At 39.5% G+C, this 20,884-nt stretch overlaps 1 long non-coding RNA gene across 1 annotated transcript in view; it reads right to left on the reverse strand.

Moving 5' to 3' along the window:
- Positions 1-7,223, reverse strand: part of LOC116035240 — a 17,971-nt gene extending 10,748 nt beyond the window's left edge. Inside the window, exon 1 of the long non-coding RNA XR_004101308.1 lies at positions 7,169-7,223. This is a non-coding gene — a long non-coding RNA (uncharacterized LOC116035240). The remainder of the gene's footprint in view (positions 1-7,168) is intronic.
- Positions 7,224-20,884: the final 13,661 nt, after the last annotated feature.

Raw genomic sequence — 20,884 nt, forward strand, 5'->3', positions numbered from 1 at the left:
CAGTGCTCACACACTCATTCACTCACACTGAAGGGAAATGGTTATTTGGGGCATCAATCATTCGTCCATAAGGGCAGTTCATTTACTAATTAAAATCTTCACAAAAAAAAGACAGCGAAATTGACTAAGCACTAAATTCTTAATCACAAATTTTGACCAGCAACTGACAATACAATCTACGGCGAGGTATAAATCAGGCCCATGCAAATAGCTTTTATGAACCAGCCTTTTTTTTTTGTCTGATCACCGAGGTAATTTATTTTGCCTTTAATTCCCCTTCTTAGCACAATATATTCAATCATTCAGATTGTCTTGTAGTGGCTGACTCTCTGCATCTCCTCCTCCCGTGATGACGAAGCACATCAGATAAATAAGAAAAGTTCAGATCTGAGCGGATATCAATAAATTACATCCATGCATAATTTTTCTTTGCTTGTCAATGTTGATGCCTGTCAATTTCAAAGGCTTTATTCTAATGAAAGAGGCAGAGGGCACAACACTCTTTCATTTGGCTGAAAATGCTCTGTTCAGCCAGATTTAAGATGAAATGATGCCTTTGGTTATGGACTGTGATTAATGTCAAGGACATGAGAGTTCATCTAAATATAGATGATCTGCATCTGCCTTCAGCAATGCTGAGTCTGCACCATGCAGAGATCACACAGAAAATATCACCCCAGTGCCAATAATAACATGGAAGAAGTAACACAAACTTGAATTATCTGGCTTGATAGGGACTGATAAGAGGCACACGATTAACACGAGTAACTACAGAAACAGTGAAGTTGAGAAATAAGGATCTGAAGTTTCAAGGCTTTTAGCCAAACTGTACAAGTAAGGTGCTAAACGTTAATAGTATGCATTTTTAGGCTGAGTATTAATCATTGTTACCGACTTCACATCAAATCTAAAAAGAAATGTAGTCACTGCACTTTCTTGGGACAATCTTAAGGGCAGGAAACACTTGTTTCTTTGCAACCCGTTCTCACGGCCTTTTCCTAAACTCAACCATCCCGTTCTTCCCGCGAGTCACGGAAACGTAAGCCCACCTATGAGCTTTTCCTTAATCTAACTGCGTCAAAAGGGATGCCAATAGTTCCGACCAAGCGCGTTTAGTTAAAGCGCGTTATATGACGCTAAAGGAGACTTTTAGCGTCAATAACAACAACAAAGGCACCTGACCAAGCGTCTGTATTTTACGAGATGGGAGTGAGAATGTGTTGTTCTTCGCCAGCTTTCTTGTCCATATGAACCAACAAGCTAATTTCATAAATTTGTCTTCACATAAATGCATTAAATATGTCATAATCAGTGGTGGAATGACACCAAGTAAATTTACTCAAGTACTGTACTTAAGAACACATTTGAGGTACTTGTACTTGTACTTGACTTGAGTCTTTTCTTTTCATGCCACTTTGTACTTCTACTCCGCTACGTTTTAGAGAGAAATATTGTACTTTTTATTCCTCTACATTCATCTGACTGCTTTAGTTACTAGTTACTTACAATTTTTTGCACACAAAACACATGTAGTTTATAAAATACAATGTTTTATTATAGATTAAACTACCCAACAATATATATGCCTACACGTCCAGCAGAAATGATTAGACCATTAAATACAGAACTGTTTTGATTGTTTCCACTCTCTAAAATGTGAGGATTTTTCCACATTGATTACTTTTATTTTAAATACTTTAAGTACATTGTCCTGATGATACTTAAGGTTACATACTTTACTTAGGTAACATTTTCAATTGAGGACTTTTACTTATGTATTATTACAGTGTGGTACTACTACTTTTAAGTAAAGGATGTGAATACTTATTCCACCACTGGTATTCATATGTGACTTAAAAGTCACTTAACCACATCAAACCAACTACAACCCGCTAGAGTCAGAGGCTGCAGAGACGACAATTACTGCTACTCTGCTAAGGTAGGCCTTTTAGCAGGACTAGCTTACCTGATGTTACATGTCTTTTGTCCTTTATGATTGGATTCTGCTACAACCTAATTCATGTGGTAAAACAAACCCAATTACTAACATGTTGGAGCACCAAAATTGACTTCAATCACAGGAAAGAGGAAAGAGTGGCTAGGCCTATAGCCTATTAGCTTTAGAAGGCTATTTCACTAGCTAGCCTACTAGGTAGAGCGTTTGGTTTGACCTCTGTTTGCAAATTTGACATGCCGTTTTTCCCAACACACATTTTTATGGCATAATACAGTACTTTATATATGGTAAACATGTCAAAGAATCTTAACTTATTTTTGACCAAATATATGTATTTTGGCTTTGTGGTGCTTTAACAGTCTGCTGTCGTCAGAGCAGGTTCATGTCTTTCCCTTCTGTGGTCCACAGAATACATGTATAAACACAGTGGTGGAAGAAGTATTCAGATCATGTATCTAAGTAATATAAGCACATTGGAAAAAATACTCAATTACAAGTAAACTACAAGTCCTGGTATCCGTAGCCAAATCATTATGCAGAATGGCCCCTGTCACTGTGAAATTAGGCTATAATATTGGATCATTATTATTGATCATGCAATAAGAAGTACTTTAATGTTGTGTTTGGTAATGTTGCTTTATTGTTCAATCTATAACAATGCTATATATTTTATATGATCATGTGTTTTGTGTGTAAAAACTTAATGTGAAAAGTTGTACAGCTGCTAAATGAGTTTAATGAGTAGAAAGTAGAAGTAAAAAGTGCAATAGTTACTTCGGGATGTAATCGGGTAAAAGTATAAAACAGAAAATGCCACTGATCAAGTAAAATATTTTACAGTACTTGCATAAATGTACTTTTACTAATACTTTCCACCACTGCATAGAAAATAATGTTGCAAACCTTGAACTTAAGTATTTACGTAACAAGTAAGAAATGGCATTTCCGCCTGTCCTTGTCAGCCAAATTCTCACACAATAATGTGATTTATAGCATACACATTATATTAAATGTCTTGAAACAGACATGTGGTGAAAGCTTAACAATACACGGCAGGTTCCCAGCAATGATATCTTTCATGATATATCTAAACAAACATTGCATGTTGCCACTATATCATCCTGTAACTGCCTCCCCCTCTGCAGAACACGCGGTGGAAACCCAGATCCACAGCTGCTTTCATCGAGATTGAGTCAAGTTTCTCTTTGATGGGAGAATGTAAATGTGTCATTTATACCTGTCTTGTCTTTTATCATGATAAAGCAGTTCATACTCCGGGAAAAGGGGGAAAAAGAAACGCAAGCAGTAGCTTCATTCATCGCCTGTCCTGTTTCATTCACACGCTTGTGATTCTCTATCATGCTCCTCTCAGCAGCCGTCAAGAGGCCAGCTTGCATTGAAACAAATCTCTCATATTCTGCTTTTTGATTTCATTCTTTCTCCCTGTCGTCTCTCCTATTAGCTTATTCATTCTTCACATGTGACTGCCAGCCTGTTAAGGTCATATTAAACCAAAGCAATCCACTTTAAATGGTTATCTACGACGCGCATTAAAAAGCTCTTTGCTGCCCTTTAAATATTGTGATTGGGTTATAGGGGGGGTCGCTGTTTCGGAGCGCTGATCGCTCTCCCAGGAGCTCGCTTCAGAATATAAATTGAGTAATATTATAAAGGCGGGCACTCCAGAAGGACTGGGTAATGAATAGGATTCATGATCTGAGGAGGAACAGGAGGTCATGCAATGAAGTGAAATACTCTAATAACTCCAATCCAAACCCACTCAGATGATGATACATTAACTGAGAGTCCCTTGTATTCCTGTTTTTTTCTCTCTGGCGTTGGACTATATGAGCGTTACATCTATTCCCAAGTACTAGCTGTGAAAGAAAGAAAGAAAAAAAAAAAGCTGATCCGGGGGGTAATGTTTATTTAAACTTCTCATTTTGACTTTATGTCAAGGCCATGCACATACAACGGATGTAGAAGGTCAGATCAAATCTCTGCAAATCTTGTAATCTTCTGGGAAGAAATGAATAAAAAAAAAAAAAAAAAGAAGCAGATTTGTATTGTATTACTCATGCAATTTCATGATCTCCTGTAAACGTCTCAAGATATGTACCAGGCAGATCAGACATCAGATTACTCCCACTGAAGGCCTAAATACAAGATATTAACATTTTAATCCCACCCGCGATTATGATTTTTTTTTTTTTTTTTCGGCAAGGAATTACATTCATCATCTTACATAGTAAGCTGAGTTTATTTGAGGTGGCCCATATATAGTTTTGCATGTTATCCCTTCAGATCAAGACAAATCTGGTGGATGCTATCATTGGCCTTATGCCTCTCTGCATCTGACCGATCTCGCTTGTACCTGAGGATGACTGATTATATGTTATTTAACTGTGCCCAACTGGGATTAACAATAAAGCTTTGCTCCTTAGTCATAACCTATCAAGAGTACTGAGTGCGGCAATACTCAGTGGGCCTATGAGTAGCTCCAAATGTTATTTCCTTACATATAACATCAATATTTTGATCCTCGAAGGTGACAATAGTAAATGATAGTAAGTGATATTCTGTTTTTTTGCCTTTCGATCGAAGATCTGCAGAGCCCCCCACACACTGGCAAACATTTACTGTTATATCATGCTTTTAATAGAAGCCAGTAGGCTTTCTCTCTGTCAGTGGATCTTGATGGAGTGTATAGGAGTGCTGGAATGAGTTGGGCGTCTTGCAATCAGGCACAGGGAAAATGGTTAATTCCACTTGTGATGACACCGGCTCGGCAAGCACAACAGTTTTCAAGTGCTGACACTGACCAGTAATGACTGAACGAATGGATAGAGAATAGAGATGGTGTGTGTGTGCGTGTGTGTGTGTGTGCGTGTGTGTGTGTGTGCGTGTGTGTGTGTGTATGTGTGTGTGTGTGTGTGTGTGTGTGTGTGTGTGTGTGTGTGTGTGTGTGTGTGTGTGTGTGTGTGTGTGTGTGGGGGGGGGGTGGACATAGAGAAGGGCTAAGAAAGCATAGAGAAGTCAGTAAAAGAGACACTAGTGAAGTATGAGAGCGAAAGAGGGAGTGAGAGAGACACAGCTGCTTCTGCACAATCGCTTTTCAGCATCTACAGTCCCAGGCCAAAATGCCATTAATACAAGTGTCAGAGGAGTGAGTGGAATCAGGCACAGCGCGACGGCTTTGAGTGGCTTGAGGAAGAAAATGCCCAGGATCCTTTGGGGACGGGCCTGTCCTGAGACGGCCATCCATTCTTCTGGCCCCTTTTGTGGCGCTGCCTCTCTGTCCATCCTTTTCCTTTTATTTTGTGCGAAGATTAAATTGCACATGATCTCTAATGTGTCCGGCCCCTTCGCTTGTCGCAGGTCGACGACCTCCATGCAGCTCAGATAATAGATACATCCTCTGTTTGTCTTGTGCTGAAATGCTTGTCCTCCACAGTCCAGTAACCCGCCATTGTCACACAGTCTGAAGCAATTAAGTAAAATGGTGGATAAAGCCTCGGTGCGTCCTTTCAATATTTATTACATCCTCTTTGTGAAAAGAGCTATTTAGTCGCTGTATCTAAAATGATCACTAATGCAATTACGAGTGCATTTAGAATACACATTAAGGGTAATCTTCACCCCTTAGAGAGGACCCCAATGCTCCAACAAGAGGAGATAACAGATGCAAGTTCCAAAGGATGTTACATGTCTGTGAATAACAAAGAATACATCCACTATGAATAACAAAGAATACATCCACTATATCTACCATTTGAGGCAAAAACCCATGTTACGGCTGGTTCGGATCAGCATTTCTCCTTATCTTTAAAGTGGTAATCTGTACAATACATAATTTTTTTATTTGTTTATGTTTCACATTTTGACTAAAGCTCATTATTAAGGTGTGTGCACACCGCACTTTCTGCTCGTCACTTGTCCATCACACAGCATGAGCAGTACGGTGACATCTTTTTCATTAGACTTTGTGTTGCTGATCTTTGAGCTTTTATACGTGGCACTTTCTTTTCTTTCTTTTCTTTCTTTTCTTTGTCAGCTCAGACATGCTGGCTGAAACTCTCTTTTTCTCTGTATTTCAAACAAATCTGAAAGACAAAACATAGTCTTGATATATGTTGCGGGTCAGCTGTCAGGAAGTCAGGCTTGTGTGATGAGATAGTAAAGAGTTTGAAATGTTTAAACCTAAGCCTCATGAAAGTGGAGCTTAAAATAGGAGTGGTGATTCAAACCGGAAAGTGCTCTTGTCAACATCAAACCTTTGGTTACGACAGATGTAGTTAACTATATAGCCACAAAAGACTTAATTAAAACCCATACAGTAGTGGCCGGGTTAGCTCAGTTGGTAGAGCAGGCGCACATGTATAGAGGTTTACTCCTTGACGCAGCGGCCGCGGGTTCCACTCCGACCCTTTGCTGCATGTCATTCCCCATCTCTCTCCCCTTTCATGTCTTCACCTATCCTGTGGAAATAAAGGCCTAAAAAAAAAACATACAGTAAATGTGTGTGGTGTTTGTGGAAAAACATTTCATGGGATAAGCTTTTCCATAAAACTGGACTGAACTCATAAGCCATCCAAAACATAAGAGTTCTGTGTGTGGCCTTTGCCTCCTTCACAGTTGAGATGATGCTACTGTAAGTCCAATGTGAGGAAAGCTGTCTTCACAGGAAACATGAACACAACAGTGTGGTTGTACTATGGAGTGTAAAATCACAGGGACAGAAGGAAGTTGGGTTTTGGAATAAAAGCTTTTGGGCATGTATGCAGTGAATATTGTCATCAACCTTTCAACAGTTCAAACTAGTTGTCTCCATACTGTACATGTATGCTCTGATGTTGCAGCTGGAAATGTGGAGCCAATTTTAATGTATTTATATATACTTTATATATTACTTTACATACATCTGGGTAGCTTGTGAATTCCCCCCATAGGGATACAAAAAAACCTTATTTAGCCCATATAATAATATCATTATTGTTTTTATTTTGTATCCTTAATCTGAATGTAAGAAGTATAGTAACTAAAGCTGTCCAGATACATAAGGAAGAGGATTAGGGCCACATGTGAAAAATATATTTGAGTTCTGAGTTTAAGTCAGAATTCTAAATTTAAAGTCAGAATTCTAACTTTGAGTTTAAAATCAGAATTCAGAGTGTAAAGTCAGAATTTTTACTTTTTTCTCAGAAGTCTGACTTTAAACTTAGGACTCAAATACATTTTTCATATGTGGCCCTAAACCTCTTCCGTAGTTGAGTTAAAAATACAATATTTGCCTCTGAAATGTAGTGGAGTAGAAGTATAAAGTAGCAAAAAAAATAAATAAATAAATACATAAGTAAAGTACCCGTACCTCAAATTTATGTACTTAAGTACAGTACTTGTACTAGTAAATGTACTACTTTCCACCACTGGTGAGTTAAAAAATGCCATGAAGTTAGCTAATGATAGCTAGTTTAGCTAACATTATATATCGGGAATGTGGCTTTGAACAGTCAGCAACGTTATTTATGTTGCGTTGTTCTGTAGGCACCATCGACTGTGCCATTACCGGCACTTTATTTGCTCAGGCTGCAGGTAATCAAACTTGACTTATGGCAAACTCTTGCATGCCATAGGTAATTTCAGTATTTTTCAACTTGGACCCTATTTTCCCATGCATTTGTGTGACTGATGTGGACAAAAATCTTTCAAATTGGTCCAGTATTGAGAGAATATGCCGTAACAGCAGCCGCAAACCGGGCTGCAATGTAATCCTATAGGGCAAATGCACACTGGCAATGTACGTCCACTAAAAGTGCCTCTTTTGACGGAGCTGTGCTGAGTTTTACTGTTATTAGTAAAGTAATGTGATTGCTTTTTCAATTAATAACATGCTAAACTATGTAATGAGTAATTGATACAAATACGTAACATGCTCAACACTGTTGATAAGGATGCAAATGTATTTTGTGTACTTTTGCACGCATTTCGCCAGACAGACTGACATTTCAAACATCCACAATGAAAGCTTTTATTTAGTGGCCATCTCCATCATAGGTCGGAGCAAAACAGACATAAATCTGCTGGAGACTGTGACTTTGAGCCAGCTAGCAGTTGGCATTTGACAGAGGCAAGGTTACATAGCAGTGCATATTCCATCATCCAGCACTGAAACATTGACTCCTGTATGTCTGTAGCCTGGACTAAGTCTCTGAAACCTACTTCCCTCTGTGAGAACCAGTCTGCTGACAGCTTGGAGCCAGTCCCTCTGTCCCCTCTCTCTCTCTCTCTCTCTCTCTCTCTCTCTCTTTCTTCTCCTCTCTCTTAATTGACTTCCCAGTTTGATAACACATGCCTGTCTGATTGGAGCCAGGCTGTCTCGGTGATGCTCAGAGGAACGTGCCTCTTCAATAGTCGATCAATTAGTCTATTAAGATAACAAGGGACATAGGTCCTCTACCCTGGCTCCTACTTGAAAAGGGTCCAATGTTGTAGTCATTTTTCTTCAAAAATATCCAGTTTGTCATACTTGACCTGTAAACTGTATCTGCATATAGATTGCTCATTAAAACATGGGTAGCTATCTGCATTATCAAGATCAAATGAAGTATTAGGGATTTTGCATTCACCCTTTTAGTTGGTATATACTGTATGTCTCTAATCGTGCATAAATGCTTTGTGATACAGACAGATGGCAGGTCTCTTATTATTTTGCATGTGAGTGTTTCATCTTGAGCCATGCCAGGTGGCTCGAATATTCATTTCATTTTGATAATTCCACAGATTACTCCAAGCAATCTTAAAGCTTCACCCGGCAAGATTTATACATAAAAATACTTTCTTATCAGCCTAAAGTGGGGTTAGAAACAGAGAGGAGTGTCCATGAAGATTCACTCAATTTAAACAAACGTATATCTAATGTCAGCATGGTCAATGCCACTTGCATACAAAGCTACATTTTGCAGCAGATTATTAATAACATTTGTATTTAGAGTGGAAGCAAAGCCAACAAACTGTTGATACAAAGTGCAGGGTTGCTAGGTGAAGGACACCTGATAGAGGAGAAGTGAGTTTTTTCTCTTCCCAGTGTTACGAGCAGAGGTCCATGCAATAACCAGGCCCAAATAACAGGTCAACTGACACCACAGATCTGCTCTACCACCTCTGCCCATTGAGGTATATCCAGCAATTGTGTCCTTTCGTAAGCAAGTTTTATAGAGGCTCACGGAAGCCTCCAAGCCCACAGGTCAGGGGCCAATGTGCTGATGGATTATGGGGTTTCACCGTGCCTGATGCTGCTGACAGGCTTTATTGGTTGGGAGGATGAGCTTGTAACCCTTTATATAATTATTGTATTAAGGCCAGTGTGCCCCTGCCTAGCGGGCACTTGTTCCTGGATCAATGTGGAGATAATTTCAGAAATGAATAGTTAGTATCGATCAGCTCCCTCACCGATGGCTTATCAGCCTCTTGGACAGGTCGCCGTGGATTATGGCGCCATTGTCATTTATGGCCTCTGTCATAGAATTTCTATTTTCCTTTTGAAGCAGGCCTGGTTCAAACAAAGACAATTCAATTTGCAATGGATTTCGTTCCGTGTTTTTTTTTTCCCCACCTCTTCTCCACTCTGTGGTACACAATAAGCAATAAATCACAATCGTTTGTGTTTTTATCTCCTTCTTTCCTCTGTTGTTCGTCCGACGCCCCAGCATTGGGCTGGTCTCTGAGGACTGGGGGAGGAAGGAGGAAGAGGAGGGCGAGCGTCAGCACTTGAACTCTGGCTGAGGGATTGTGTGAGCTTTGGTTCAGACAAACCAATGACCTACAGACGGGTGTTTGTAGAGGAAGGAACTTAGTATTTTTAGTTATTTTGTGCTCTTTGTGTGGCCTTAATAAACTGCCGGGAGTAGGGTCACAGAGACACGGATCTCACTCCAGGAGCTCCTTCATTTCATTGTGACATCTTCACTTTTCTGAAGGTGCGTTGAAAGATAACATCAACTTGCAAACAAAGGAACAAATCATGCACTCTGCTCTTGCTATAGCATCACATTATTTACAAAAAACTAATGTTTTGGTCCCTCCAGGCCTTCATCAAGAGTATTTCAGACAACACACATAACTGGGCTTAAATACATTTCTCCCCTCCCTTTCTGTGTGCCCAGGTGTGGGACAATAGACAATCACTTATCAATGGAAGTATCTCTCAATCAACACACATGTCATTTGTGCAGCATTTGACACTCACAGGCAATCAACATCCCAATTCAATTGCAATACTACATACTACAAATTCATATTCAGGTACATATCAGGAATATACAGTGACTCAAACAAATGTTTTAACTTGTTGCAACTCAACCTCTAACAATACTTGGACTCATGTTTCCATGTGTGCAAATACATACATCCATTCCATGTTGTTTGAAATACTCTTGATGAGGGACCGAAACGTTACGTTTTTTGGAAATAAACGGTGATGCTATAGCAAGAGCAGAGAGCCGGATTTGCTCCTTTGTTTCCAAGTTGACATTTCCACTTTTAAAATCAAGTACAATGTGTAATACACTGTTAACCTTTGATGTAAATGTACAGCTACGATCTCACAGTATCTTACTGTTTTAATGTTATACAGGATCATACTGTAAATGGCAATGCATTCTGTGAGAAAATAATAATATTACAGCACTATTGGCGAATGTTACAGATTACAGGTGTTTACTGTTAATACCAATGCATCTTGGGAAAATAAAGGAAAAGGTGGGAATTACACTGGAGCCAGTATATTACTGTAAATTTAAATAATACGGTAAGAAACTGTATGTCTATTTATAGTAAAATACCTTAAAATGAAAAAAAAAAACTGTATGTATGCTGTAAATAAACAATAGTTTTCTGGCAAAGCTGCTGCCAGTATATTACTCTATATGCACGGCGAAAGGTTTTACAGTGCACATACTAGACTAAAAGATGTGACTGAAATGGTGTCCGGTGCACGCAAACTAGTTTAGCAATTGAAGTCGCGGCTCTGCCGTAGGTGTGTTTGTGTGTTTATTCATCCAGTAGCCTCTTTGTTTGAGCAAGGCGAGCCCCCCCGCGGTGTCATGTTTGTACTTTCCCCTCTTGCCTTCTAAACTGTGAATGACAAGATGTATCCATCAGAGGGCTGGAGCTCGATTTCAATAGCAGCTCAGGGGGAATCATTCAGAGAAATGTAATTTACTCACTATTGGTCAGTTTGACCCCCGACCTCAATCACTTGACACGGTTACCATAGTAACCATTGAAAAAAAGAACAAGAAGCGAGTCAGATAGCATCATTTCCGCTGCTCATCCAATACACACAATCGAGCGGAAAATAAAAGAAAGACTGGGTGGCAGAATAAGGTAAAGAAAAATGTATAAACAGCAGAAAGAGAAATAAATAAACCAAAAACAAACTGGAATTTACATCACATCCATGACGCGGGGGTTCGTTAGACTGCGCAGCCTTGATCGTTACATAATTATATCAGCACAGCTATTTGTCATAACTGTCAGACACAGTAAATTTCCCCGCTACTGACAGATTAATTACACCCAATTATTTCAGAAGTGTTCTCATACTAATTAGTCATACAGTTACACAGCGCGAATAGCTCAGAGATCAAAGAAAACAAATGACTATCATACATCATTTCAATTAACCAGCATGATGGATTAATTAACTCTCTGTCATTTTAATGCCCTGGGTGGTCGGATATGATGAGGGATGATCAGGGGAGGATTTTTAGTTTGATAATGGGGGTGAATCCAAGAGCATTGGTGTTTAGTAAACACTTGCTGTTCAAAATATGAATCCCATCAAAATGCCCTTTCAATAAAATGGTTAAAATGTTGGAAACCATTCAGTAATGTGGAGCTCCTCTCCTTTTTCCCCACGTCAGTTAATTTCATTAAAATTTCCATTTTATTTTAATTTATGTATTTATTTGTTTGTACGGTTTACAAAAAAAGAGAATGAAAAAATAAAAAATGACATTGACACTATGCAATTTGATCATGCATTTAAAAGCATCCTTACCTTAGTAATAACAGTGTCATAGCCTATGGCAACACCTCAGTACAAGATAGGAAATGCTGCAAACAGCATTATAAAATCCTAGGCCAGGAGCTACCATTCGTTGATGAAATTAACACCATTAGGTTGTGGATAAAGGGACACAATATTCTATAAGACTTCTCTCAACCCTTTAATCATCGTTTTAACCTCCTGCCTTCTTTTTGAAATGACTGAAAAGTATTAGAAGTAAATGCCTTTGCACAAGTCTGTAATTTTCATCCCAACATGCTGCTCATGTGCCAATCACGTTTGAAAACCAAGTTTTTTCAGAATAGGTTTGATTTTCTGCCTTTTTTGGCATCTGTCAAAAGCCTTTAGATAGTTGTTTGACCACTCAGAGCCACCGTACATGCAAACGTCTTCATTCAAAATGGCATCTGTCAGCCGCTGTTCAGAATCAATCTGATCACAAAAATCCTTTTTTTATTGTGTGGTTTTAGTATTGCCAGCACCCTATCAAACTGGACCACTGATATCCTGCAATAGACCTGAAAATGACTGGGATAATTCCAGAGCTCCTATATACGCAGGTGAATTTCTCCTTGCTCTTGACGCCTTCTCAGGATTGGATGGACCCAATATTTTCTTTTTCAATAATCAACGTGTTTGTCCAGTATTCTCATTAGCGCCTATTCAACCCAAACGGCAAAAGCAGAATGCGTTTGTGTACGACAGTTTAGGTCAGCGCTGACCAACTCTTTGAGGGAGACCCTCCATCAGTCTCTGCAGCTGGACATTCATCATCAGAGGACAGGACGCAGGCTTTTTTTACTTTGTTTGTCAATGAGCCTGCCAGCTGGATTTTTCTGAGCTCAGCTCAAAAAAAAACAAATTGCCAGATGCTGCACATTTTTGATAGACGTGTCTATATTCCCCTCCAAACTTAACGGCCCATACAGAGGATTGAATCCAGGATCCATAGCTTTAAATCTCTCGTGCTGCACTGGAAACCCCGGGGAAGCCACATCTCTCCTTCAGCTTCCTCTCATGCCTTGTTGACCCACAGCGGTTAGACAATATATGTACATTGTTGACCTCGCTAATGAAAGTTTGACATTGATTTCTAAATAGGACATCATTGTGTTTTACTGTAGAGGCTGATATGGCTGCTCTCATCCAGCGTTTGAAGCTGCAGGCAACAGTTTTCCACTGTCTAATCCAACTCAATATGGCAGACACACTCACTCTTCATTTAAACAAACAAAAGCAGCACATAATGATCAGCCCTGCCATTACAGCCGATTGATCTGATCTGGTCCAGGGCGCTGTGGATTTATTTTCTTTTATGCCCATATAGATGTGTGTCACAGCCTCAATATGCAGAACAAGCATGCATGCATGCGTGTGTGTGTGTGTGTGTGTGTGTGTGTGTGTGTACACATGTGTGTCAGTTCCTATCCAAACAAATGGAGGCGGTTTGGGCCAGAGAGCCTGGAGCACTGCTCGTCCTTTAATCGCCATTTACATACTGGCAGAATCATTAATTTCTAATTCCCCTATTATTTGTCACCCCCCTCCCCTCTGTCTGGTGCTTGTGTCAATGACAGGGCCCGTCAGTGTCATCAGACTACAGGAGGTCCCATAGACAGCTCTCCACCTCCCTTCAGATAACTCATGTTTACCTTTTTGTCCTTTTTTATGAAGGCTCACTGCAAAATCTGTGTTTATTCTGTCTAACATTATGGCTTGTCATGTACTGTAGAGATCAATAAGGAGGGTAACATCTGACCACAAATCAGTGATCATCATAGAACACAGAACTACCCCCACACACTAAAGCACTAATTCATTCTGATTCATTTACCTTAAAAACAACCCTTTAATCATGTAACTTGGATTTGATAAACATGAATACCAGTATTTTACCGAGATATTTACCATAAGTTACATGTAATAAATGTTGCCTGAATATGTAGAGGACCTCACATTTAAACCGCCACCGTGCGTTAGAAAATATTTGTAGTTTTAGAAGTCTTTGGAAATCGACCTATAATGTCGTTTAGGCATTAGGGTGTGTTGCAAACTGACTTGCAAATTTAGGCATAGAAGATAGGACTGCTAAAACGCATTTAGCTGTCATACTTGGCACATATCTGTCATGAGATGAAAAAAAATACACATTATGTTACTGTACAATACAAAAACACTGGAGAGCAACCGGTATGCAGTATATGGGCATTCATAATCAAAGCACAGAACTTTGGGGCATGAATATCCTAAGAAATGCCCAAGGAACCCAGAGTGTAACATCTGGGTGAACTTAAATTTCATGTTCAGCGGTTACAATTCCATTCTGGCAATCAGGAAATGCTTTAAAAATGCATAAAGATCAGAATGCCTTTTGTTCTTACGATGATTACGTTGGGCCCATTGAAATGAATTCCCTCACTTATCTTCCAGTCAAAGGGGATTATTGAGCTTTATGATGCAGCCAGTGGACTATCAATAGTACTGGATGGGGCTGTTGTGGTTTTTGCACACTGCTCTTTTGTTTGGTTGTAAATGAGCTGCATCAAATTCAATGACCACAGAAGCCATTAACAATGGACACATCGGATGTGATCCATGATGCAAACATACACACTTTGAGCACACGAGCAGAGGATGCAACTCTGGCTGAGGCACTGAAATGAAAAAAAAAAAAGTAAAGAAGTTAATCTATCATTAGAGATTATCAAATGCAATTCAACAAAATTAAAATGTTGCACATATGAAAGGCATTTTACCCAAACCCAAAGGATCACTGTCAGGCCGAGTCTCTGCAGAGATTGTGACCTTCTTGTATAGATTTTACTAAGCCAGGTAAGTGCTTTGCATGTAGACATTCTCTATTGGACCTGTCGTTGGCATCAGAAGCCCAGTAGTTGCAATTACTCGCTGATCATCGCCAGAAGCCAGATAATAATTAGAGGTTGACAAAATTCAGGGCCATGTTGGAGAGCTATTGATTTCCCCATGTTCCCTCTTTGGAAGGATCAAGAAAATAAGACATGAAATTTACTGTCTTCATAAAAGTTTTAGTAAATCAGGCCATTAGAAAGGGCTATCGACAGTTTTTTCATTACCATACATAGTGTTCTCTAAAGCGTTTTTGATTATTAGCAATAAGAGAGCAGCTTTCCCCTTTGTGTCTTTCATGCACCAATAAATAATGGCTCCTTTGGAATATTTGGAGGTAATTTTAATCACCCAGTCGCACATATAACCTCAGCGAGGTCATAACAGGATTACTTTCCAATTTAACGTTGACAAAGACTGCCTTAAGCTTTCAGCTGAGAAATGCACATATGAAGGCGTGCAGAGAGGTGTGGACAGAAAAACAATGCAAAGACACACTGCTAAGGGCAAGAAAAGGGGACAGAAGGCATGATTGTGCTGTGTAACCTTTTCCTCTAACAACATTTACATGATTTCTGTTTCAAGTGTCAAAGGTGGCTGCTAAAGTGCTCCAAAGAAATCATATGTGGGTAAAACACAGGCATTGAATGAGAGAATTAGAATTGACAGAGACCCGAAACAGCAGACTGACGCTAAACGTTTCTGTATGCATGCAGACAAAGTCAAAAGCGGTTGGATTTGAGTTGCTGTGTGCGAGAAAGATGTGCAGGCTGAAGCCCAGGGGGTCATTTCCCTTCGTCGACGGACAGACTATTAACTTTTTGATTGGCAGCAGGGCTGACGCCGCCTGTTCATCATTGAGCCCTGTCGATTCCTCAGCATCTGGAAACAGCACATAAATTCAAAGGCCCGAGTATGAAGAGTGCATCTCAGCATCCTCTGAAAGGGCTGCATCACATGGCCATAAAGACAAACAGCAGCATTTCACTGATGCTGATTTCCTCGCTGGCAAAGAGTCACAGAAATAAATGACTTGGAACACGCTGCAGTAGAGAAGAAGCTGAGTGCTGACAGCCTCTCACAAAGTAGTTTTGGTGTATTTTTCTTGCTTTATTTCACTATGCTGTTGACAGGAGTGAAACCAATTCTCACCCGGCTGGACGCAATGATTTCAGCACTGGCCTACAGTGGAATATTTAATTGATAGAACTTCCAAAACTTCAGCACTCACTTTAATTACTTGTTAGTCTTTTTTATAGAGGAAGAAAATATGGCTGTCAGGGTTTATGGGAGGGCAGAAAAAGGGCTGACCTGTTTTATCTGCCCTTGCACACGCATCAGTGTAATGATGACAAAACGGGATGTTAACTAATGATTAGTAGAAATGGTTGCAGTTAATTAGTTGGTCCTTCGTTTATCGTTCCATTTGCACATTTTGGGGAGCAATCGTTATTAATTAGGGCCATCATGCCGAAAGGGGTGAGGTGGAACCCTACAGCCAAGTTAATCAGGATGCAATGAAAGCTCCATTATCCTGCTCCGTCCCGTTGGCCTGTGATCTATTAGCATTATCTAAAAGCTGCAATGAGATCAGCGACAAGGCTAGAAGAAGAAAAAAAAAATCAAAGGGACATAAACTGGGGTGGCTTTGATCGGCCCAGTTCTTGGGTCACTGGGTATATGGGAGGATCTCACATGATATTGTGTGGCTTTTTGTGTCACTGCATAAATCCAAGCTGTTGGTATTGAGTGCACTGGAAGTGGTGTTTAGTATGTGTGACTGTGGATGTGTCTGCACAGGCGGTGGAGCTGCCTTGATACTGCGCGGTTTGAAGAGCCAAGGTTACAGATGGTAGGTGAAGTTGAGGGTAAAACAGACACTTTGGTTAAGGAAGTTCCTATTAGTATATAATAAGTTTGTCAGCGAAATGGCAGCAGAACATGCAAAGAGTTGCAAGAAAGAGCAGCATGGCATAAAAAAAGATAACCTTCTCAAGGAATTTAATCTAGTAGCCTCTTTACAGGACAGGATTGATAATATTGTATATTTTCCTTATTTTCAACCTATGAAAAGACCAAAACCAACAATGAACTGATCCTACTAATAAGGACTGCCTGTATAGGCAAAGTACAATATACAGTAGTACTATTCTCAGCAAATACAAATGCAAACATTACACCTGTTTAATGGTCCCGTATTTTGATTATAAAGCAGGTTGAGGTGCTATATAAATACTGTGAAATTATCAAAATGTTTAATCCACAGAGAAATATATACAGGCCATATTCAGAAATGGTGCCTTTAAGGTAGGAAGTGCCGCTACTGTGCCGTTACAGTCATTCCCCGGCTGCAATGATGGTGCAGAGACTCAAAGAGTGCAGATGTGGATGACCATGACACACTAACCAATCAGAGAAGAATGTGCTTTTAAGGGAGGGGGTTTAAAAAGACAGCTGATAAAATGCAGCGTTTCAGACAGAGGATAATTACAGGTACATTCAGACAGACAGGATGAGAAAAATGTGTTTTCGAACATTAAAGCATGTAAACATGTTCTAGTAGAAAGCCCAAAAAGTATGAGCCTAAAAATGAACATTATATGGGACCTTCAAGTAACGTTTGCTAAAAACTACAATGCCCAGCTGTTTTGGGAAATTACTAAGCCTATTTTTAGAAAAATAAAACTCTATATTTGTGTTGCTGTTTTTAAACATTTACTTCTTCATGGGTTCATCTTCACTTGCAGCTGAGAGCCACAGACAGGGTAGGAGGGTCAGAAAGTATCACACAGACTAATGCATGGTTGGTTTTGGGTGTTTTTATAGAAAAGAAAATACTATAATTATAAGTAACTTTTGCTTGAAAAATTGATCAAATTGAGTTATTTTAATGACTTATAATTCTCTTAGTCATATGTGTGTTTGTTGGTTTTGAATGAAAAAGAAACAAGACAAAATAAATTGCACTATGTGTATATATACTGTGTATATATATAATCTTCAAGAATGTTTGCACAGAGCAAAACAAGCATATCATGCCGTTATGTGTTACCTTTATCATATTTTCCACCACATGTACTGTATAATCTCTGCACCGCTGCATTACATGAACTAATCACATTCTCCTTTGAAAGTAATTACCTAAAAATACATATTAACTATGTGTTATTGAGTTGCTAAACCTGCAGGTTTGCAGGAATATGAGTACATTTAAATTGCTGAAATGCCTGCAACACTATGAGCTGATTATGCTTGAGACTTAGTACCATGAAATACTGAGCGCATTCATCACAAATAACTAGGGACTGTGCACCAAAGTGTAAAGGAGGAAATCAATGCATTTCCCCAGCTTATTTCATGCAAATGAGCTCTAAATGAAACTGATATGGTTGAGGCAAGGTTACAGAAAGAAAGGGAGAAAGGCCAGTGTCCAAGACAAATCAATAGAATAAACTTGAGAAATGATTTAGATAGAGCAGATATGAACATTGAAATAAACAAATAACCTTAAAGGAAATCAATCATATAATTTAAAGAGTAAACGGCTTGAACCGGGGTGATCTCCCTCATGGTTTAGACAAATGGAGGATTTTTAATTTCATCATTGATATTATGCCAGACTTGGAGATTTTGCAGATGGTTGCAGCCAGGAGGAGGGGAGAAAAATCAATTGAGTCTAGTACTGTGGTCTTAAGAGATGTTAGATATTTACAGCATGGAGGTATGGAGCCTTGTATAAATTTACATTTTAAGAGATAAAAGACCTCTGTATTTTATCTTGTTATTGATAATAGAAACTGTCGACTTTTATCCTGTCCCATCTCAGGGAAGCCTAGCTGTCTGGCGAACGTGTTTGTGTATGTGACCGAGACAGGGGATGAGGGTGCGTTTGTGTGCATGAGATGGGAGAGAATACGAGAGACAGAGCAGTGGTCTGAGGCAATTTCAAGCCTTTATTTTCTTGATACACAAAAGGCAGGCTTTGTGTGCGGTTGTTTCTTCTTTTTTTCCCATCCTGCTTCCACGTCAAGGCAATCGAGGTGGCATAATTGCATCAGAGGTCCAGAAATATAGGGTTGCAATTTAGAAGGAGGATGAGAAGAAGAGGAAGAAGAGGGGGAATGAGAAGTGTGTGTGTGTGTGTGTGTGTGTGTGTGTGTAGGGAGGGCAGGAAAGGCATCTCAGACAGCTTCATTTACGGCTGAAACAGGGACAGAGAGGTTAAGACATTGTGACAAGAGACAAAGTAAATGTATATGTAAATGCAAGAGGTTGTTATCACTCCTAAAACACTATGCAGCTTTTTTCACGCTTTGGAGAGCTAAATTATATTTAGGCCACATGAAATCCAATAGTCCAACTGTGACCCACTGCTATGTAAATGGTTCAGGTAATTCTTTAAAACACTGCACTGGTGGCCAAACGGTGGGAGCAAACAACAACAAAGTGTTTACATCATTTGAATGATTTAGGACTACTTTCAGCGATCACTTTAATAGACTCCAGTGTGCTGGCACAGACTTCCAGGTTACAGCTTTCCCTGCTCTTTCTCAATGCATTTCTACACAGACTTACCAAGAAGCACTTGGAAAAAGACAAAACTAAATTTGTGCCATTGGAGTTCTTTCTTCCACATGTCCAGTTTTGTACAATATAGATGTCCACTTGGATAAGTTGATTATGTGATTTGCTAATGCACACATAATGCCCTGTGATGAGATGTAGGCTATACTATAGCATGCTATAAAATAGACTTGCTTTGTGAGCATTAAACACATAACTTCCTGTGTGGCTTCTTCTTGTGTGGTAGTTATTTTTCTAAAGAATAATTTACTTAAAATACACTCACATTTATACAACCTTAAAGCTGCTATAATCAATATTTCTTATATTTTTATATGTGTTATGTGAAAGAGGTTAATTATAGTGACAAACTGACAGATAATTATCAACTCATGTAAGCATCAAGTCATTGTTTTGGTTCGCTCTCACTGCTCTTGTAGAGTCGTTTTCAGCCACAGCAGGAAGCTATTTTTAAAAAAGCTCTGAAAACCCACAGTTTAATATGTGCCTAAAGCCAACCGGCAGACAGACAAAGTTAGTGACTAGCTAACTTTGGTGAATGTAGTGAAGTATTTAAAAGATTGGGTATTCTTTTTCAAAAGTTGGTGGAGACCAAAACAGAGCTAAAAGTTCAGTGAATATTACACCGGGATTCCACCAGCCACAGATGCACTGCGTTCTGTGGTTTTGTTCCATCCTGCATCGTGCGTCATACCACGCTGGGAGCGTCTCGGAACTGGAGCGTTTTGCCTGCCCGACTTGCAGGTTTTGGTGATTTGGTCATTTTACCTGGATATCTATGCTTTTACCATACAAGTAAGTAGTCTATAAATGTTTTCTTCCATTTAGTCCAGTTATGAACAACATGGATCAAAGATTTGTGGCTGTGTTTTACTTGTTAAAATAGTAGTGTCACATAGTGATGTGATATATACGATTGGGAGTCTGCACACGGTGTTTATGTTGAAAAGTGACCGGAAGCTCTAGCCGTTTCCACTTTCCTGCCTGGCCTGTGCAATGCCCTCCGGCTTCTTGAAAAATAGACCTAGGGTGTATTTTAGCATAGCAGAGAGCCGCTTCTGGGACTCGCTGTGATGGAGAGCATTGTCTTGAGTAGCCGCGATCGCAGCGATGACCCACCTTGTGGAATTTAATTTAATTAATTTATACTTAATTTAATTTAATTTAGAATTTAATAATTTAATTTAATTTATACTGTTTATTGATCCCCAGTGGGGAAATTACAATCGTACACTCTGTTTGTTAGAAATCACTACACACAGTCCTGAAATACACACACATGCTCAGGACCTATTCATGCACAAATGGAGAGATTGTGCTGGACCAGCGCCCTGAGCAGTTGGGGGGGGGTACGGTGCCTTGCTCAAGAGCACCTGGCAGTGCCCAGGAGTTTAACTAGCATCTCT

The sequence above is a fragment of the Sander lucioperca genome, chromosome 10 (genome assembly GCF_008315115.2).
Source record: "Sander lucioperca isolate FBNREF2018 chromosome 10, SLUC_FBN_1.2, whole genome shotgun sequence".
NCBI lineage: Eukaryota > Metazoa > Chordata > Actinopteri > Perciformes > Percidae > Sander > Sander lucioperca.